We start from the raw sequence: 21292 nt of genomic DNA on the forward strand, positions 1-21292 counted from the left end.
ATTTAAAAAAACCCTACATTTCTCCTTAATGCAATCAAATTTAAAAAGCCAGAAATATACAGGACTTTTCAGAATGAGTGGTGAAATGGGTAACTGTTGGTGGTGGTAAAAATTGCAACAGTAACAAGTTCTATTCTCTATATACTTAGCAGAAAATAAGCCTAATAGGTTACGCTGATCATTAGACACATCTACTTGACAAAAGAGTTGAGAACATTATTTCCTTATTAAAATTACTGGCAATTTAAAAATAGCTTTAAAGTAAAAAAAAAAATATTTGCAAATACTACATCCAGAACATGGAAAAATTTCCTAAATAGAATTATCTGACAAAATTTACTTCTTAGAATCAATGGACAAAAATCCTTTTGTAAATAATACTGCAAAACTGACTAAATTTATTGCAATAATTGAAAGTCTGTACCAGGAAAAATAATCTCACACCAGGAAGTCCTAAATTTTATCCCACAATGTTATGTTTAACATCTTCTGTATCATCGTATCTCCTTTTGAGCTCAAAAGAAAATTCAGATGAGTACTAATATCAAATCAGAATGTCACAATTGTATTAAATTTTTAATAATTTTAAGAATTTTGAAGAGCAAGCTAAATAACATTTCGGAAAATATACTGGAGTACAGTAGACTTGATTTGTCCAACCTTTCAGTAAAATATATTGAATTACTTTTTTCATGACAGATTATTGACCAAGTAAACTCCAGCAGCTTCAAGGGATCTATTAAGGACACATCATGTTCATCCCTGCGTTTCTTTCACAATTATTCTCAGAGAAGCTGACCGAGTTACCACGGATGATGGAAGATAATCATTCAAGTTGTCAATGGTTTTAGGCAGACTTCCAGCGCCCGTGCCATTCCGGCCCTCAGAGCCAACCATGGAAATTAGCTGGAGACAGTTCGTGGAAGGAGGTTTTGATATTCATAGCAGCAATCACTAATAAACAGTTATTGAAAAATTGTCAAAGGAAGATAATCAAACCACGTGCAGGACATTTGTCTGTGCTGTTAATAAATATTCGTAAATTTATTTTATATATCCTGAATTTGTTAAAATTTTTTTCGGAGGGAAAAAAAATCAGTGATGTCAGACCCAGACCCAATCACTGATGCCTTCCTCTGCTATTATGAGGAGGTGTACAAAAGTGTTAGAAATGGCTGACGACTCCCACTGAATTTCATCCTAAATCAACTCTATCCCGAAACCCAGATTAAAAAGTCGCTATTGGTTTCCCAGTTTCCGAATGCTGTGTGGTTGTGAGACAAGTTTATTCTGTACATCAGGTTTGTTTAATTACAAGAATAAGCTTGGCACATCATTCTTTGTACCAGAAGCACCCAGGATCCCACACAGATCCCAGGAACTTATATTCAGTGGGTACCGATTAGGATGGAGTCAGATTAAGTTAAGAATTCAAATATTGCAGATTTAGTGATAAAGGATTAAGCTAATTAATGCATGATACTAAATTTGTTAAAATGCCTTTACTTAGGAGCAATGTACTTATTTACATTTTTAAACAAAAATACATGAAATAACTCTTGCTGCTTGAAATCCAGACATTTAAACATAATGAACTAAAGAAACAGCTCTGTTTAAAAACTGGAAATGTTAAGAAATACGAGAGACTACCAAGAAATATTTTAATTTTGATTTGGGCAGCATGGGTGCCGTTCACGAGCAATCCTATTGCTCCAGACTACTTGCACAGTAGAACAAAATACGTGTTGTCATTTTTTTCCCCTAAAAGACATGGTAAAAATAGAAAAAGGAGAACTAGAGAAAGAATATGAGCCCTGAAGAGGATGCTACCCTGGAAGCCAAGGAGTCCAGTTTCTGGTCCCAGTGTTACCACTGACGTTGCTGGTGACTTTGAGGCAAAATCAATTCAGTCTATTAAGCAACAGCTTTGCTGTCCATAAAACCAGAGACAATATTTCCCCTTCCCACAGTGTTTTGATATAATATTACGCTACACGTTACTAAGTATATCCATGTTTTCATTTGTAATTAGAACAATTTGGCAGGCAGGAAATGTTATTATATGTATGTGTTTCCCAAAAAGCAACTCCTCAAAGACTAGGGAAAATAAAAATAGTGTAAGTGAACCATAAAGGACATGACTCAAACAACAGTTTGATGTAGATTTACAAACTCTATCCCCCCCCCCCCCCCCCCCCAATAATTTTTCAGGATTCCATTTTATGGAAGAGATTTAGCCTTCAAAACTTCATTTTAACAGATTCTCAATTTCAATCCCAGTGTAAAAGAGAAACCCCATGTGTGGCACTGCTCTGGTAACACCGTACAGTACCCCCAGAGATTAATACTAAATGATCATTTAACGATCTTTGAAATGTTTTGAAATTATATTTTACAATCTTGCTTTGCTGTGATGAAATCAAAGCCCTGCTTTCTAAATTAAACAGTATTTTAGCAGTACTAACAGATTTTAAGAGCTAACTTACAAAATTCCATGTTAATTTTACATACCCATGTGCAGTCCTGAGACCTTCTTTCTACTAAAGCTAAATCCCTTCTCTTTAAAAGTTGCTTGAATATTTATAGGTGCAGAGACTTTAATATGTTGTATTTTTGACACTAAGTCATTATACGACCCACTGAAGAGACTTAATTAATTGGATAAGAATGTGTCTGTGTAGATTCACAAATTATTCTAAACACGCTTTAAATATTTTAAATTAGAACTTCCAATTAAAATTGTACATGTCACATTGTCTTAGGTAATTCTACTGTGCGTTTTGGAAGACACAGCCTCAGCTGAAAAAGCTGCATTGATGTGAGCTGAGCTCAATTAGTTTCTGATGTTCTGCCAAATTGCCTCATTACCTGTCATACTACCACACTACTGACACTTTCAAGGCTGGATTCGTCACATACACATTATTCTCTTTCTGCGAGAAAGTTTGCCGAGTAAAAATTAAAAGAAATAAGAACGTGATTTACTCAAAATATTGGCTACCTGGTGAAAAATCTAGATTAAAACACATAAGTAAGAGGAATTTGTACCCTATTCTTCTATATTTAGAGCTGTTCCAAGCACAGCATTTCCTAAGCCCTGTGTAAACAGTTGTAGACAAATGAGCTGCTCGGCAAATTCACGAGTATTTAAATAGAAAGCGAAACTCACAGGTGCAGGAATGCCCACAGTCCCGACTGCTTTTACTCACGTCAATATCCCATTTGAAAGACCAGAGACGTGAGACACCTCCTCAGCTACGGCATTAAGCTCCCCCAAAACACCCGTGGAAAGGCTGACAAGCCTGCAGATCCATTTAAATCTCAAAGTCAAAAAGACTTGGGTCCCTCGCTTAGATATTTACTGTATTTTGCTGTTGAGTATGTAGAAGAGCGCAATGTTAAATGGGCAGTTTGGCAGAGGTACCTTCAGTTCATTTGGTTTTGGCTGAATCGGTATAATAAGGGCATTCCATTAGGAAAACAGGCTGATAAAAGGTCTTGGCAATACGCTGTTCTGTGTAACCCGCTGTGGATTTGTTGCGCGCTACCACTTAAAAGATCAGCTTTCTCACACTCGCCCATAAAATTCAATGCGCACTCCATTTTATTCCCAGAAATTCTCTGCACACAGAGAAGGCAGTGTTGGGAATATCTCTTTTGGTATTTTTTCCATTTGAATCAATTCCAACTTCTTTTGATAATCCGCATTTCGCAGGAAGATATTCCTGTAATAGACCTGTTTTAGGGTAGGTTCTTGCAAAAATTGAAGAACGCGGCTCTGTCTTATGGAGCAAGGACAGAGGGGGAGTGATGACCGCTGCTCTCCTAATCTGGATGACCAGGGAACAAGAATTGTGGTGTGCACCTTTGAAGATATAAATTACATTTTTTTGGACATTGCGCATCAGACGACTTTGAATTACCTCTTGGATCTTTTTATTCTGATCATGCCCATGATGGTTTTATACCTGTAAATAGATCTGTAAAATAACCGGAACTATTTTTTGTGAATTAAAAAAACAAAACCCACCATGTATTTTGTGTCTAGATTGACAGATCACTAAATACCTCACAGGAATAAGGTTCGAGGAGTCCTGCTCTTAAGAGTTGTTGTCCAAGTATTGGAGTGTAATGTAAAATCAAAACCAACCAATCAAACAAACAAACTTTCTCAGGGCAACTAAAAACATTCCCAAATCTTACATATGAACTTCTGAAATTACACGCAGACACAAACAATACTGCTTCTTCCTGTGTTTCTTATGACTCTAAATTGTAAATTCTGCATAGGAAATAGAGATCCAGAACTTATTGGCATAAAACCAAAGAATGGAATATGAGCTGGGGATTCAGAAACAGCACGAATAAACTGGCTTTTGAAGTCCATTTCTGTGTTCTCAATTTTTGGTTACCGTTGTGGCTTCTGCTAATGAGAGTTCTTAACAACAGCTGTCATCCCTCCCATCATATTAAGTGCAAATACCAAAGTTAAACTGAAGGGTAATACCCCCTTCGATGTTCTTTGCTGCTGCTGTAAACAATTATGGCAAAATTTCTAAAGCCTCTAAGTCTCTTCTTACTTGAAGACATCACAAGTCAAATATAAAGGAGAAACCTATATCCTGGAAATGTTTCTGGTTCAGTTTATCTTAAATACTGGTCAAAAAGTTCTACCCTGAAAACCGATAGCACTTATTAGGTACCAATCAACAATTGAATTTCGGATGATTGCAGCATGATTAAATTGCCAGTTTGGAAACAGAGGAAATACATGGATATATTTTCCTTCCCTTCCTAGCTAATATTCTCTCACGTCAGTGAATATTTCGGCTTCTGTTGGGGCAGGGGGAGGAGTGGATCTAGTTTACTTAGTATAGCTGGAGTATGAAATAGCTTTACGATTTTTCCCAGTGAAATCCATACCAATTTGGAGCATTAGTGTGTTTCGACACAGATGTCTCACTAGCTCTCTTGTTTATTTATGTTTAAACCTCCATTGATTGTAGTATCTAACTGGAAGCTTGAAAATAATCATTTTCCCAATACCCTTTTTGTCTTTTTCCACTTAGCAAATATTAGACTCTCCCCAACCCTTGTGTTTTGAGTAAGCCGACATTAGAATTGATGTTTTTGATTAAAAAAAAAATATTTCAAGCTAGGTATAGCACCTATCTTGTTAAATATCTTAGCACATGGAGATCAAACATAGCAGACTAGCTATGGGAATAGCATTTGTTAATTAACTGCTGCTGCAAAGCCAACACGAGGAGCGCCAAGCATTGTGTACTTTATTAGTGTCTGAAAAACTTATGGCTTTGTTTGTCTGTTATTTTGAAGAAAATTATTGCGGATGGAGTGACAGATTAAAAAAAGTATATTAGGAATTTGGCAGACTTTCACCATAAGAAAAGAACAACTTTAATTTACAATACCATCCATCATTTTAAAACGTGATACACTTGTAAGGCGATGCAAAAAAAGGTTTCGGCTTGCTCCAAAATCACCACATTTGATTTTATCATTGAGTGTTTGAAGTTATTTTTTTTCAGAGACATACCCACTTTAGATACCTACTTATTTCTAACAGTCATAACTATCTATATATGAATGTGTTACACTCAAATCTAATTTTCTTAAATCCGTGCTTTGGTCTCTAGTTTGGTCTTACAGATCTATGCTCAAAATGCATCTCCATGAATATTTCCCAGAAAAGGCATGCACCTACACCCTGCCTAATCTGAATTTATTTTCAATAGGCCTTACCATAAATATTCAATAAAATTGCCTTTCAAGAATCAAGATGGGAATCCAGAATTTTAGGCCTCTACCATGTGCGGAATTCTGTATTTCAGCTTGGACGCATTTAAGCCACATCGGAGGCACCCTGCTGGACCTCGTACTTACAAACATAGAAGAACTGGTTAGGAAAGGGAAGGTCAGGTGCAGCCTTGGCTGCAGTGACCATCAGACGGTGGAGGTCAGGATCCTAAGAGAAGGAAACAATGCGAAAAGTAGGATCACAACCCCAGACTCCAGGTGACTTTGGCCTGTTCAGGGACCTGCTTGGGAGAATCTCATGGGATACAGTCCTGGAGAGGAGTTCAGGAGAGCTGGCTGGTTTACAAGTATCACCTTCTCCAGGCTCAAGAATAGCTCATCCTGATGAGCAGGAAATCAAGCAAAGGTGACAGGAGCCCTGCGTGGATGAACAAGTAGCTCCTGAGTACACTCAAAGATGAAAAGAGCATACATGAAGTGGAAGAAGGGACAGGTGACCCAGGAGTTATGTAGAAACACTGTCCAAGCATGCAGGGACAGGCTGAGGAAAGCCAACACCAACCTGGAGTTGAAATTGGTGAGGACATGAAGTGCAACTATTTAGGCTTCTGCAGGTATATCAGCACCAAAAGAAGGACTAAGGAAAATGCAGAATGGGTCAGAATGCTGATACTGTTGAATGGGTCAGGATCCTGACAAAGGACATGGAAAAGATCAAGGTATTCTTTCTGGAATTTACTGGTAAGGACTCCCTTCAGCAATTCAATCCTGCTGAGACCAGGGAGAAAGTCCGGAGCGATGAAGACTCACTCCCAGTAGAGAAGTATCATTTTAGGGAACACTTAAACTACTGGGTGTACACAATTCCATGGAACTTAATGGTATGGTCCCACCAGTGCTGAGACTACCGGCTGATGTCTCTGCAAGGCCAATTTCAATTATGTTTGCAAGGTCGTGGCAATTAGAGGATGTTCCCAACAACTGGGAGAAAGAAAATTTCACTCCTGTCTTTAAGAAGGACAAAAAGGAGGATCCAGGAATTTATGGGCCAGTTAGCCTCAGCTCAGTTCATGGGAAGGTGTTGGAACACACACCCTCGAAACCATATCCAAACACATTAAGGAAAAGAAGGTAATAAATCCAAAACAATATGGATTTAAGAAGGAGAAATCACACTTAACCAACATGACAGTTTGCTATAATGACATTACCGGCTCAGGGGATGACAGGAGAGCAGTGGATATCTTAACTGTAGCAAGGCTTTAGCAAGACTTGCCACACTCTCTCCTAAAACAAGAGACAATGGCCAAAACTGGAAACACAGAAAATTCCATTTAAACATAAGCAAAATCTTTTTTACTAGAAGGTTGATCAAACACTGGATCAGGTTGCCAGGAGAGGTTGTGGAGTCTCCATCCTTGGGAATGTCTAAAACCCAACTGGACATGACCGTGAGCAACCTGCTTTAGTTGATCCTGCATTGAGGACGGAGGTTGGTGTAGACAATCTCAAGAGGTCCCTTCTAATCTCAATGGTTCTGTAACTCTTTGATTCCGTGAATTGGTAGAAAATCTGGATGGGATACCACATGTCTCATTAAAAGTATGGTACACATCATACCTGTATTATAGTGGATGTGATGGGACCCTACAACTGCATGGGTTAAAATGGCACTGAGGAGAATGATACAAAAAGTTATATTTAAAGAGACTTCTAGGTCTGTCAAAACCCAGCCTACTTTGCATATACACAGAAAGCAATTCTGAAACATTTCCAGGACAAAAAGCATTGTTTAAAATTGTACATTCTACTTCTATTGGAAGACCCATTAAAGACATCGAAAAACAAAGCTTAAAAATTTAGACTTTACTTTTCAGACGTGGAAGTGAGAAACTGATCAGTAAGTGAGAAAGAAAAGAAAAAGAACCGCAACAAATCTGAGTGTGAGAAATAAAAGAGACATATAGGATGTACAAGCCTGTTAATCAGCTTTTAAGTTAGGAATATAGTTTCAGATGGCTGAAATATTTCTCTTTAATGTTAGACATTTGCCCAAAAGAATAAAGAAAAAAAATTGCAGTTGAAACACAAAATTGAATTGAGATGCCCTGAAAAATTAATATCCCAAAGTTACACTATTTCTCTTGGTATTTGTCTCCTTATACTGAAATTTTGACTTAATTGAAAAAAGTAAGGAAAGGATTGTTTAAAATAAGTATTTTACTCAATATTAATTCATTTTCAGTTTGGCTTTCATGTTGCCAGGAAAATTAAACGTTGTTCGCTTCTTGTGTGCCTGAAATAATTTCCCTACTTTTTTCACTTTAGTCAGCAATAAAAAAACAATTACTCACCCTGATCTCACTAAAGCCTACACAGAATATTTGTGGTCATCAAGAGGCCTGCAATCATACCACTTGCTGCCCTACGTAATAAGTTGTCGCTGGGCATAAACAGGGTGAATCGGGTCATTGAGAGTCTGTAATTGCGTTTGCAACCTCTGCAGGAAGTAGAGATTGGGAATATCAACCTTGTGGCCCGAGCCGAGAGCAGAATGAGGAGCGTTACGGTAATGAGGTACAAATTCAGGCCTCTTTCGACCAACTTCTGGTCTCTGTCCTTTGGTAACTCAGCAAGGTGAGTTCAGTAATTCAGTCCAATATTCTGGGTAAATTCCAGATCCTTTGTTTCGTTTAAGTATCAAACTAACCTCAGAGCTTTAGATAACAAATTTCTATTCGCTTCATGTCCTCAGTCATTGAAAAATACTTTTGCGAAGCACTAGGTGATAAAACCCATTGCATTTTATGGTGTAATGATGCTACATAACATAATGTTATTTTACCTCTAAGGAAAATAAATCTTTGCCATTCAGTATCAGGAAGGAAGTGATTTGAAATATAGTTTACCATAATTTCTCATTATACTATAAAAGAGGCAGCGCAAAGGAATTAACAGTCATTGTGATATACTAGTGACTATTGAAAATAAGAAATATGGAAGTTACATGGAGAGTTGTTGAATTTGTTACTGGCCGTGGCTGACATGCCTTCATGGATCCACATTATTTTCCAGTTCTTTTTTCCTGCCCATGGGAGACTATCATAGGGTATTATGTGAAATTCTTAGAGTGGAATTATTACAATATTTATATATCATATATCTAAAAAGTAGAGTGAAAATATACAATGCAGACATTTATAAATTACATATTTTGTTTAGTTTTGTCTATAAATCAAGTCCATTCGTCTACTTCCATGTTGTCTGTAACAACTGGAAAATATTAGACTATTGAATAACTTTCATTTATTATTCCTGAAAGCGTTTAAGTAAAAGTTATGTTTGTTAAGAAGAACATTTCAACTGCCCACTCTTACAAACTTGAAACTAAAATGTCAAAAAGTACTCTTTTTATTCTTAACTCTTTCTCTTGTTATTCCTATTGTTATAGTAAAGGAATCTTAATCTTTTTTATTAATTCTGTGGAAAAATTCAAACAAGAAGAAGCCAGGATAGTTGTGCAGTATTTTAGAAGAACACAGAAAGCACATCCGTGCCAGGCTTTCCTTTCCCTCCCGTTGCACTGGACAGGTGAAATACAGAAGGTCTTTGTTTTCCCTACCTTTATCTTCAACTGCATTCTAGCAACTTTTCTGAACTAAAAAAAAATAGTCATCAAATGGGGGGAGTCATCCCCATCTGTGGGTAGTTTCCTTATACCCCAAACAGTGATATAATGATTTTAAAACACCATATTAACTCAACACGATCCTTGAAAGGGCAGAAAACAAGTATGGCAGGTCTGGAATTTAAAAGCAAGAGCAGGAGGACGTTTCCTTCACATATATACTCAAGCTTTTTACAAATATGTGTTTGCAGAAAAAAAAAAAAAAAAAAACCATAATCAAATCAATTTTATGTCTTAGAATACCGTTTTTTAATTTTGACCAAATGCTTCCTACTAAAATAAAGCAAACTGGATGGAGACTCTGTAAAAAGAAGGAAGTAAACACCAAAGCCAAGCAAGAATCCTACAGAGCCTTAACAATATTTGGTGGCAAGTGTGCCCTGAAAAATCACAATTCAGCGTTCGATCAACCCCAAAGCGCTCCTCTCTTTAATGTTGTGTTTCCTCAAAGACATCATTCCATAGCAATGCTCAATTTTCTAAGACTGAGGCGGCTGGGGTGTAAGACAAGTAGATGTGTTGTGGAAGTCCAGGAAACAACTGTATCTCTCCTGAATCAGCACAAGAGGCAACTTTAAGGTTTACCTCACATACCTGTGCTTCTGAAATTGTGTCATTGTTCAATTTATCTTACGCCAGAGAGAGAACAGAAGAAAGGACGTGATTCTTTAAGCTGATCTTGAGGGCACTCAACCAGCCAGAGCAAGTTCTTGGCCCTTGTTCCATCCTCAGGACTTTCAACACCTACTATAACGGATTCTGCCTCCTATTGCACAACTTAAAAATGCTGCACTTAGAGCCGGTTATGAATCGATTTTGTATGATGCTTTATGTGGGAAAATAACTTACACCCTGAAATATCTTTGCAAAGACTGCGTAACAGGCACGCTGTCAGAAAACTCTGGTGAGAGCACGATAGTGGAGATGTAGGTTTAAAAGTAAAATCTGTGCTGCAGAGGAAGGTGGTAAATGATGCTGATAAAGACTCACAAATTACAGTATTTTGATAAACGTCAGCGAATCAACATTCTACGCTGAATTTTAAGACACAAACATACTTTTCTAAAAAATTCAAAGAAACCAAAGTGGTTTTTCTCTATCATCATCACTTGCATTATGTGCACAGACTTCTTCAAAAACGCTTTGTAAAGAGCATTCAGCTGTAGGTGTTCTTTCCATGATTCAACAGTCGAAGTGTTAAAGTTCCTGTAAGCAGAGTGAAAAAAACAGCCCCTCATCATAATTAGCTGAACTTCCACTGTAATGGAACTGCGGTCCATTAAAGGGATATTATAGACTTGAGTGGAGGGGAGGAAGGAAGCGGAAGGAAGGAATAAAATGAAACAAAACCCAACTAACCTGATCAAAAGTAAAATTTAATTAATATTTGAGAAAAATAGAATTGATTCCTCATTGAGTCCTGAAGCCAAAAATGCAGTATACATTCCTGTGATAAAGTGCAATTCCTTTTTTTCCAATTTTTTTTTTTTTCTCCAGACTTTCTCTGTAAAGCTGGGAGTAGTAAATACTGCTTCTATATTAAAAATAGGATGTTGGTAAAAACCAGTGATTTGCTTAATGCTCAGAAGTAATTGGTTGCCTGAATAACGTTTCAAGCCCAGGCCACTGTGTTATGTTACTCTTCATATTACAACAGCACTGCTATTATTAGTAGAATACATTCAGCGACTTTCACCGATTTCAGCGGGAGACGCTAAGTGCTTAACACTTCTAAATGCAAGTGCAGTTATGCCGGCACACAAATATAAATGTAGGAATTTAGTTTTAAGCATCCATTTTTTAAAATGAATCCCGCACAATCCAAATCTCACTGTGCAATTACCACAGCGCAAAAAATAGCATATGTTCCCCTCCCAGCAGTGCGTCCGTAATAAACCGCCAAGTACTTTTAACTGCAAAGATTATCCCTTTATTAACACAGAACTTAAATGTCTTCTGATGGCGTGAATTTTCCAAACAAGCATGACCAGATTTTATTTAATTGCATTTCTCAGGGGCACGTTTCAAGGAAGTGATAATTCAGAACTGTGTAAAAAAATATGGAAGTCAAAAGCACATAACCAAAGGGTCAGAGGAGGTGCCAGTTTTACGAAGCATTTCAGCCTATCAAACTGAGCTGCTGCAGAACGGCACGGTCCCGCAATAGGGAAATTATATTATTATGCTTTGAAAATGTTTTTAAACCTAAATGCAAAACCAGATTATAACATGCAATAAAATCACACACCCACACAAAAAAGAAAAAACAGAATGTGCTCAATATATTAAATACGGGCCTTGTCGGGCTTTGCCCGGCCTTGGCCTGGCCTACCTACACCCCTGGTTCAGCTTGTTTTGCTCTAACAAAAATTATCAATGACCAAGTTGCCGTTACCTACTTTGATTTAGCTTTTGCTTGACTTTGCGCAGTTGTGACATGTGATGCCCAGTGTTATAAATGTTTTGTATCTCAGACATAGTAATGTCAAGTCCCTGTTCTGTGCAGCGCTCTGTTAAAATGCCGGCTTGGGGAGCACAGACACAGGGTGACGGCAGGAGCCTTGGCGCAGAGGCACAGATCGATACCAGAGGGTTACACACAACTCAACCACAGTCAGTTACTGGTTATTATAGAAATAAAACCTTGGGAGAGAGGTAAAAACAGTTTCAAGGGTGACAAGGAGAACAAAGAGCAAGAACGGGGCCAAGTTCAAGGCCAGGCTGGACGGGGCTTGGGGCAACCTGGGCTGGTGGGAGGTGTCCCTGCCCAGGGCAGGGGGTGGCACCGGGTGGGCTTTGAGGTTCCTTCCAGCCCAAACCATTCTATGATTCTATGAACCCAAGTGCATAAAAAGCACCACATACATATAGTGAATAGTCAAACTAACGCCGACAGAGCAAGATGCAGAGCATACTAACAAAAACATCATGCCCCAAAGGTGACCCTGAAGAGAAGAACCCGTAATCATAAATACGCTATCTCCTTGAGGGAAGGAACCTCCCCACTACGGACATCAGTCTTCTCTTGCTGGAGGACTTGGGATGGTGACAGCTCATCGTAACCCCTTCCCCTCAGACCGAAGCCACTGGCCTCAGGAGCCAGGGTGGCCCTAGGACGGCGAACACAGCTCCAGAGAAAGAGGTAGGTACTAGAAAGGTTTTGTTTATTAGTCTTAAGCAAATCTAATCCAAACTAAAAGCATTACTATCAAAATAAGTGGATGGATAATAACTCTTTGAACATATTTTTAAGACTTGAAGAGATAGTAAATTCTCTGCTTTGCATAGGGGGTGTGATCCTTCGGCCTCACGCAAGCCGCAGGAGTCTTGAGAGAATACCAACTGGTTGCCATGTTGTCAGAGAGGAATTCTATAAGGAAAGAAGTATCAGCCTGTGGACAACGCCTGGGTACAGAAGTGAGGGAAGAACTGTGAAGATGTGTCAGCTGTGAGAGGCTCCTGCTTTTAATGCTAAAGAGGAAGATTCTAATAGGAACATAAATGATGCAAAGTCTGAAGGAAACCAATCACAAAAAAAAGGGTGAACTATGTCTTTGCTATCACTGACTGCTGAAAGGAAGCGGTCTTCAGGCTATGCATGTAATCCATGTGATATAATCAATTTACATCAATGAAAACAAAATTTTATAAAAACTAATAGAAAACTAGCAGAACGCGCAGATTATAAAATGAAAATATGCTCACTAAAATATCAAGACCGCAAAAATTGTGATGTTATGTACAACGTTTTCCATTAGTTCCTAGAAGGAAACACCAGGCAACGCATCAACAGCAAGCAGTTCTTGGCACAAGTAAATTATAATCAAGTGGGAAATTTTACAGACACTTCGATGACCAAACCTCAAACCCCAGTATTGATTCAGAGCGATATGTCTGGGATACCAGGAGGTACGGAAGACTACTTTCAGAAGCGAGAATGATTGATATCACCATTTTGTGTGGGGGCCTACAGAATAAGAATCTTGGGGAGGAAAATGGGAGGGAGAAGCAACAGGAAAATGCTAGACTAAGCCTCATATTTAGGCAATATGGCGAAATTCCACCCTCTGTATGAATAAGCAAGTCCCTTCAGAGGGGAAGACTTAAGTTTTGCTTTCCTTTGCTTTATTTTCCCTGTTTAGATGTGCACTATGGCACCATTTCTTCCTGAGAGACACTCCTGACAGCTTACACAGCGTGTATGCAAGCCCTCGAGTTGTTCTGGCTACCACCACCGAACTAGAGATGCACCATTTCTGAGACTCTGACACACAACACTGAAAAGAGAACCTCCAGCTACTAACAACAAGAGAGAGAAAAGCAAATTTGTTTTCAGCTTTAATTTGTTTTGCTCAATTGAAATACATGATAGGATGAATCAGGAAAGATGGGATAAGAATGAAATGTCAAAATCCTATAACAAAAAAGCTCAGGCGTGCATTGGTCAACCTCGGCTGGTTGACCAATTCAAAACTGGGGCTGCAAGAAAGAATTCATTTTGGCAAAAAGAAGCTGAAGGAATAAACTGGAAAATGCAGAGGTTTTGAAATGCAGCTAAATAAGTTTCAGATGCTTCGTTACCTGTGTCATTAAGCTGTATCTAGTTACAAATTGTGCTGCTTTGGCAATAACAATTCTGGTCTCTGTTTCTGAAAGTGCCAGAAGGAAACATTGTCAGTTGGGTACATTATTCGATCTCCCTAAATCACTTTGACTGGATCAGAGCATTTGGCAATAATAATATAAATACTTCTCTTTTTTCCAGGTAGAATAATGCAATACCTTTAAATGAGTCCACAGTTGAACTGTTAAATTATGTGCCATAAAATAAGCATAGCTTGTCATTTGTTCCTGATATATTGTTGAGTATGTTCTTAGGTTACTGACAGCTACAATCCACAAATCGTGTAACACTTCGAAACATGTGACAGCCTTTTTCTCAAGCCCTTTGTGCTCGCAATTATTCTATGGCATCTTAAAATTGTGTACCAGAAGGTTGAACGGTGAAATAATAGAAAGCTCCAAAACACACCTGTAACTGAGGACAGCACAGCATTTCAAAGAAGAACCTCACTGTACAAGATCAAGAACAGCCAAGGGGGGATTTCTGTACTGAAAAATAAATTTGAAATCTTGTACCTCCAACTTGGGAGGAAAGAAGAGGTGGGAAAGGGGCAGAAAGGAGAGCAGTCAGGGTACCACTCCTCTGGGAGACCTGGAGGTTTCTATCTCCCTCTGAGTTTCCTGCTTCAGTGGCACTCCACAGGAATTAGAAAATCATTTAGATTGGAAAAGACCCTTAAGATCAAATCCAACCATTAATGTAACACTGCCCAGTCCGCCACTAAAGGATGTCCCTCAGCACCACGTCTACACAACTTTTGAATCCCTGGCGACTCCACCCCTGCCCTGGGCAGCCTGTGCCAATGCTCGGCAACCCTTTCAGTGAAGAAATGACCAAAGGGCCAGGAGATTTATGCAGCAGAAGATTCGGGATTTATTCCTATTTGATCAACTTTCAAAAGAAAAAGTCATTTTCATACTAAGAAGCTTTATTTCATAGATAAGGAATGAGACAGCATTTACAAATTTTTATACACTTCTCAGTGTTAGCACGATGCTAGACTGTGTGAAGTTCAGAAAACAAAAGCAAACAAAACCTGAACGTTCCTCCTCTCTGCATGAATCAAGATAAAACAATTTAACTGTCAATATTTCGGACTGATGATACTGAATCAAGTAGCGTCCACATGTAAGGACACCACAAATAGAAAGTAATTGATTTTTTTGTAAATCTAGATTTTTTAAATAGGATTGAGTGTCCAGAGACACATGGAGAGAAGTCCCATATCACTCTTCTAACCAGTGAATATTTACGTAATTTAGCGCGTAGTTCATGTAAACTGCATATTAAATCTGTACGCGTGGCAGTAGACATGAACTCTATTCTCCAAATTTACCCCCTGAGCCCAAACCAATTCTTTCTCTTTGGTTTACTGAGTCTGGAATTTCGATTCAACAGGACAGGAAGAAATGACTGTTGCCCAGTACAAGTCACTGCTAATGATGATGGCCCTCACGAGATGGAAGGTAAGAATTTACATTTTCCTGGACACAGAAAGGGAACTGAACTTGAGTCCTCCAACATTCTTGGTTATGTATCGTATTCTGCTCGTGAAGGAATATACAAAAGGGGATCTTCCTTATAATGTTTTAAAAACACGAGAGTTACTAATACAACTTGCAAGGGTCCTGATACAGTCAGTTATGGGATTCTGGGGTACGGTAAGTAGGATCTGGAGTACAGGAAGTAGAATGCATATTAATTGCGCCCTTCAGGGCAAAATCACCTAGTACATTTTAAAAACAGTAACCTCAGTTCTATTTCATAAAGAAAGAAACAAGAACAAGGTTTAGCCACCTGAATCGCTTAGTAGCATTAAGTCTAAACCCTGAGAGGATTACAAATCCTGTCACTTCACTAACATTTCCACCATACCCTAGGATTTCCTAACGACTAACAGTAGGTAAACCTCTGCTCCATGCATTCTTGACTGCGGAGCTCATTAACTCTTTTTGTTCACTATATAAAGAATGTAGGTGCCTATAATTGCTTCTGACTCCACCTGAGTACTGCGTGCAGCTTTGGAGTCTTCAGCACAAGAAGGACACGGAGGACCTGTTGGAGCACATCCAGAGGAGACCACGAAGAAGCTCCGAGGGCTGAAGCCCCTCTGCTGTGAGGACAGGCTGAGAGAGCTGGGGGGGTTCAGCCTGGAGAAGAGAAGGCTCCGGGGAGACCTTCCAGCCCCTTCCAGTCCCCAAAGGGGCTACAGGAAAGCTGGGGAGGGACTCTGGAGCAGGGAGGGGAGCCCGTAGCATGAGGGGGAAGGGTTTTACACTGAAAGAGGGGAGATTTAGGTGAGATACTGAAAAGAAATTCTTTGCTGTGAGGGTGGTGAGACCCTGGCCCAGGTTGCCCAGAGAAGCTGTGGCTGCCCCATCCCTGGAGGGGTTCAAGGCCAGGTTGGACGGGGCTTGGAGCAACCTGGGCTGGTGGGAGGTGTCCCTGCCCAGGGCAGGGGGTGGCACTGGGTGGTCTTTACGTTCCCCTCCAACCCAAACCATTCTATGATTCTATGAATGTTAGGTATTGCAATGCCTAAGTGTGTTTATGGATCTTGCCCAAAGTCATTTTGTCTGCTGAATGACATCATCTCCGAAGTCATATTGATTTTTCTTGAAACTAGGCTCCCAAGTCACCTCAGTCCTTTGACAACCACTGTATAAGTCTGTCAAGAGATTCTTATTTGCCAAACCACAAACCCTTTATCTCTTTCGCATCACAACAGCTATTTCTGTCTTAAAGAAAGAGAATTAGTCGCATAACTGAAAATGGCAGTGGTGGGAACCGTATTTTTTTCCTATAACAAACATACCTGCTTGGCAAATGAGGTTTTAAACAAAATGGATGGTACATGCTTGAATTCATAATTCTTCCTAATGCAGAGCCAGTAAACAGCAAGTAACTGAAATGCTCTAGTACTTAATATATGTGCCTTCAGGGAGAAAAAACTTCGGCAATAAGCCATGTAATAAATAAATATTTAGCATATCTGCCCTCAAGGCATTTCCGTCACATTTTACCAGGAAGAGCAATATTTGAAATGTTCAGTATAGAGAGCTTTGGCCCAAAACAGAACACATTTGGTTGCTCAACTGGGCTACAAACAATAGGATTAAGATTAGTACTTATTTTAATTTTTCAATTTTTTGCTGAAATTTAGAAAAAATCTCCACCAGTATTTTTTTTGAGAGGTAAAAAAAACTTTTCCACACTGTTTTATATATTGAAATGGCTACAAACTGCCTCACTATGCTAATGGAATTCAGAAGGATAGAGAGCTATCTTCTTTGGAAGTAATTGCTCTCAGGATTAAAATAGCATCGCTGAAGTAATTCACTGCAATGAAATTTATTCATTTGGCTTGAAAATTTCTGTAAAACTTCGCATGCCCCCGGAACACAGAAGAAAGGGGAAAAACCAGGTTGCTATAACGACCTTTACAAGATCCAGTGTGCCCATCCTTGCGTTCCACGCACTCATGAGATAATATGAAAAATAGAGTAAAGTGATACTTGCCCTTTCCTGTCCCTGGCTTTAGCTTATAGCGCTGCTGTCAATACTAGTCCTGCTCAAGGAACAGTGTAAGATCGTGTTTAACTCTCTTTTAAGCACCTCGTGTCAGGCTTGAAAGGCTCCATTCCTCACATCTCTTGTCCTCGTTTCCTATCACGTACATGTTGTGTACCCGTGTTCATTGTGTTTGTGTGGGGAAATAAATCCACGCATCAAAACTTAACAGAATGGAATAAAACTACTTCCCATCTGAGGACTTCATAGAAACAGTATTAATTTAAAGTATACCCTAAAATAAACCTGATGCTTGGGAATTAATATTATGTATAAATTATAGTCAGGCCTTAGATATACACGGTAGCAAGAATAATTCTATCCCAATTAGAATAATTTATAATATACAATATATCCTGTCAGGTACAATGTGCTGACATCTTTACATGAAAGGACAAAAACAGTAATACATAACAATAAACTCCCAGGACAGCATCAATTAACACTGCCAGACTAAGCAGTTCTTCTTCCTTACCTTACTAGAGTGCCTTATTTAATAAACAAAACAAGACTTCTCAAGAGGATTGTAGTGTCATTAGTTTTATTCTTCCCTTCACCTCCTATGCTGAATAGGGCTTTTTTTTCTCATAGTTAGCTGTACCTGTCAGAAACGTGGCATGTGTTTTCTCATCCTGATACATTATGTCCTTTAGTGATGTTTCTCCTGGGCATCCTCAGTGGCATTCAAATAGGACCTTGGAGGACGGCACCCTCTCTTTTCCCTCCATCACTCTTCTTTGTATTATTTTTTTTACTACTTTTTTTTTTTTTTAACTGTCCCATATTTTTCCCTTCTAAGGTTCTTTTTTTCTACTTTCACTGAAATATTTTCACTTAGCCAACATCATTTAGATCTTGGCGCGATCAAAGTCTACCTGAGATACTTGGGAAAGTAACAAATTACCTCATCAATTATATTTCTAGATAAAGACAAGACCTGAAACGAAAAAGCGAAAAATAGAAGAAATTTGGCAACACAGCTGCACACACAAAAAAGTCAGCCTTTTTGTAATATTATGATTTCCTTCGTAATTTCCAAAGTATAATAGACTACTGAAGATTTGGAATTTTCTGATGAATCTACGCATTGCAGGTGCGTTAGAAGAATACAAAGAGAAGGTCAGGTAGCACACTGAGGTATAATGAGAATGGCTTCCCGTGTCTCACAAGACTCTGGGATTTCAATCAAGACAAAAAAATGGATTTCTAAAACATTTTTTGAAAGAAAGTCTAAAAAACCCATAAAAAATTAATAAGAGTACCGGAGCCAGAACAGCGAAAGGCTGAATATTTCAGGTGTTCTTCTGGGACATAAGACCAGGCTTGAAGTCCTTGGTCTGTCAGACCCCTTTCTGGGAATACAGCATGTTCCGAGATGAGCCTCTGACTTTTTCGCTCAGAATAGATACTCCACCCTGACCGTCAGCGTTTTCTCTTGAGAAAATCTCTATCTACACGTTTTTGTTCCATAAAAAGTCCAGTACTCGGATCACATCTGGCACAATCCCCAGAAGCTTGTGGAACTTTTTCACAACTTCTCCCTCTCCTCCATGAACACACAGGAAAAACACCCAATAACGTTTGTAATTCAGAAGTTATATTTTGGGAGGCTGAGGTATTTACGGAACTTTTTTCTTTTTTTCTTTTTTCCCCCAAAAGGCAGTGTTGAAATGTGTGGCTAAGTATTAATTAACACAAGATCTCCCATCCCTGCCAGTGTGTGCATTAAAGCATAGGCATGAATGACATACAGTAGGGTCTTGAAGTTCCCAGTGTTTTAAAGTAAAGTAGGCACATATATGACGACTAGAACAATAAATTATTGCTCTTGCTTTCTCTCTGGTTACCAAATCCAAGTTTAGAGCAGATCACAATGTCCATATTATCCCCTCTAATTTGATGACTTACAAATAACAATCTTGGTGAAACCTTGTATCCTATTACCTGTGTCCTTGAGAGACTAGAATATTCCCTGACAATACAGTACAGTTTAAAAGTTAATCAACTATTGCTCCAGGAGAGGTAGCGAAAGACCCATCAAGTAACACAAAGAATAGGCTGGGCATAACCTGACACTGAGTTATTCCCCCCAGCTGAAAGCAAAAAAAAAAAGTATTTTAAAATTAAAGAGCTCTCAAAATTAATTAAATGTTTGGAACTAAAGTCAAACTTATATTTCTTAGAAGAATGAAAGAAAGTTATACCCGTAATAAATAAAAAAGTGAATTTAGCAAGTTGGCATACTAAAAAACAAAGTATCCTATCCTAACCATGTGAAAGTTTCTGGTAGTTTAACAGTATTCTTTTAATCTTGCACAAAGAAAAACATGATAAAAATGTAACAAGCTTTTAATATTTCATTTCCACACTGGAAGCCTTTTTTCTGCAGTTATCAAATTAATTAAATTTATCCTTTCTAAGAAAAAAGTGAAAATTGGTCTTTCATATGTAAACACAGCTTCACAAACAGGAAGTCAAAGTCTATGTCGATTAACACCATCTGTAATTCTCTGCTACCAGCCAAGCAGTCAGAAAGAATGCACAGTCTCTGTTTTCTTTCCTAACTGGTAAACCAGAAGGAACGATCACGCGAAGTGTTATGTTTAAGGAGGTCCTTACCTTTGAAGTATTTTGCAGTTCCTTTTGGCAATCTATTGAAATGGAATATTCACCTGTTATGAAGAAGATAAGGTATTATTAGAGGCATCTCAGAATGCACAGCTACAGCAAATCACCTTCACTAGTTAGTTAAATATATATAAATTAATACTAACTATGTTCCTTTCACTGTATTTCTATGATTGTCATCAAGGAAACTGCAGGGTTTGGGAAATGCAATATGCTCTTAGAATTGCAAATAATTAAAAGAATATATGCTCAATGTGATTCAAGTAGCTCCTAAATGCCCATCTCCCAGTTATTTCTGCATTTAGAGGCAAAACTCCTTTATCAGTCCGAGCATATTTCAGTACTTGTTTTATGCGGTACCTACAGAATTTCCTACGGCGTCTGGCACCCGAGTGAGTCCGCCTCCAGAGAATTTTGTTGTCCAGCATTTTGTTGTACCTCATTCCTTTTCTATGCATCTGCGGTCTTTTCTTTAGCACTTATGTTTTAAGTTCCAAGGGGTAAGGACCACTTTTTACTTCTCCGATTGAACAACGTCCAATTGAACAACAGAATTCTGACTCGGAGGTGTTATGGCAATAAATACATAAAAATAAATAGTGTATACAACTTAGCATACGGTAGTATGGTATGGTGCATACAAAGAAAGACTTCCGACAAATATTTACTAATCATCATATTCGCTATTTAGAGTTCTAGTTTAAAAAGTTCATTAAATTTTCAGCATCAAATAAAGTTAACTTACAAACTCAGAAAAAAAAAACCCAAACTATTTCCAGACCTCTAGGACTAAAATAAACTTATTTCTCATTCTTTTCATGACTCTAATAATCACAGAATACATATTTCTTAAAATCTCGCCTTATTTCCTGTTAGGTTGTAGCCTTTGGAGGTATATCCCGACAGAGTGGAAGTCTCATAAATGCGGCTTTTTGATAAGAGTACATCAAATTTACTGTCTCACTTCAGTGCTTCTATTGTTTTTCATTTATTTTCATCACTGC

General features: G+C 38.4%; 1 long non-coding RNA gene across 2 annotated transcripts in view; it reads right to left on the reverse strand.

Annotated features, from left to right (window-relative positions):
* Nucleotides 1-21292, reverse strand: part of LOC141743653 (uncharacterized) — a 541341-nt gene that overhangs the window by 323206 nt on the left and 196843 nt on the right. For both annotated transcript variants that reach the window (XR_012587137.1, XR_012587136.1), the window contains one exon: nt 20280-20332. This is a non-coding gene — a long non-coding RNA (uncharacterized LOC141743653). The remainder of the gene's footprint in view (nt 1-20279; nt 20333-21292) is intronic.

The sequence above is a fragment of the Larus michahellis genome, chromosome 5 (assembly GCF_964199755.1).
Source record: "Larus michahellis chromosome 5, bLarMic1.1, whole genome shotgun sequence".
NCBI lineage: Eukaryota > Metazoa > Chordata > Aves > Charadriiformes > Laridae > Larus > Larus michahellis.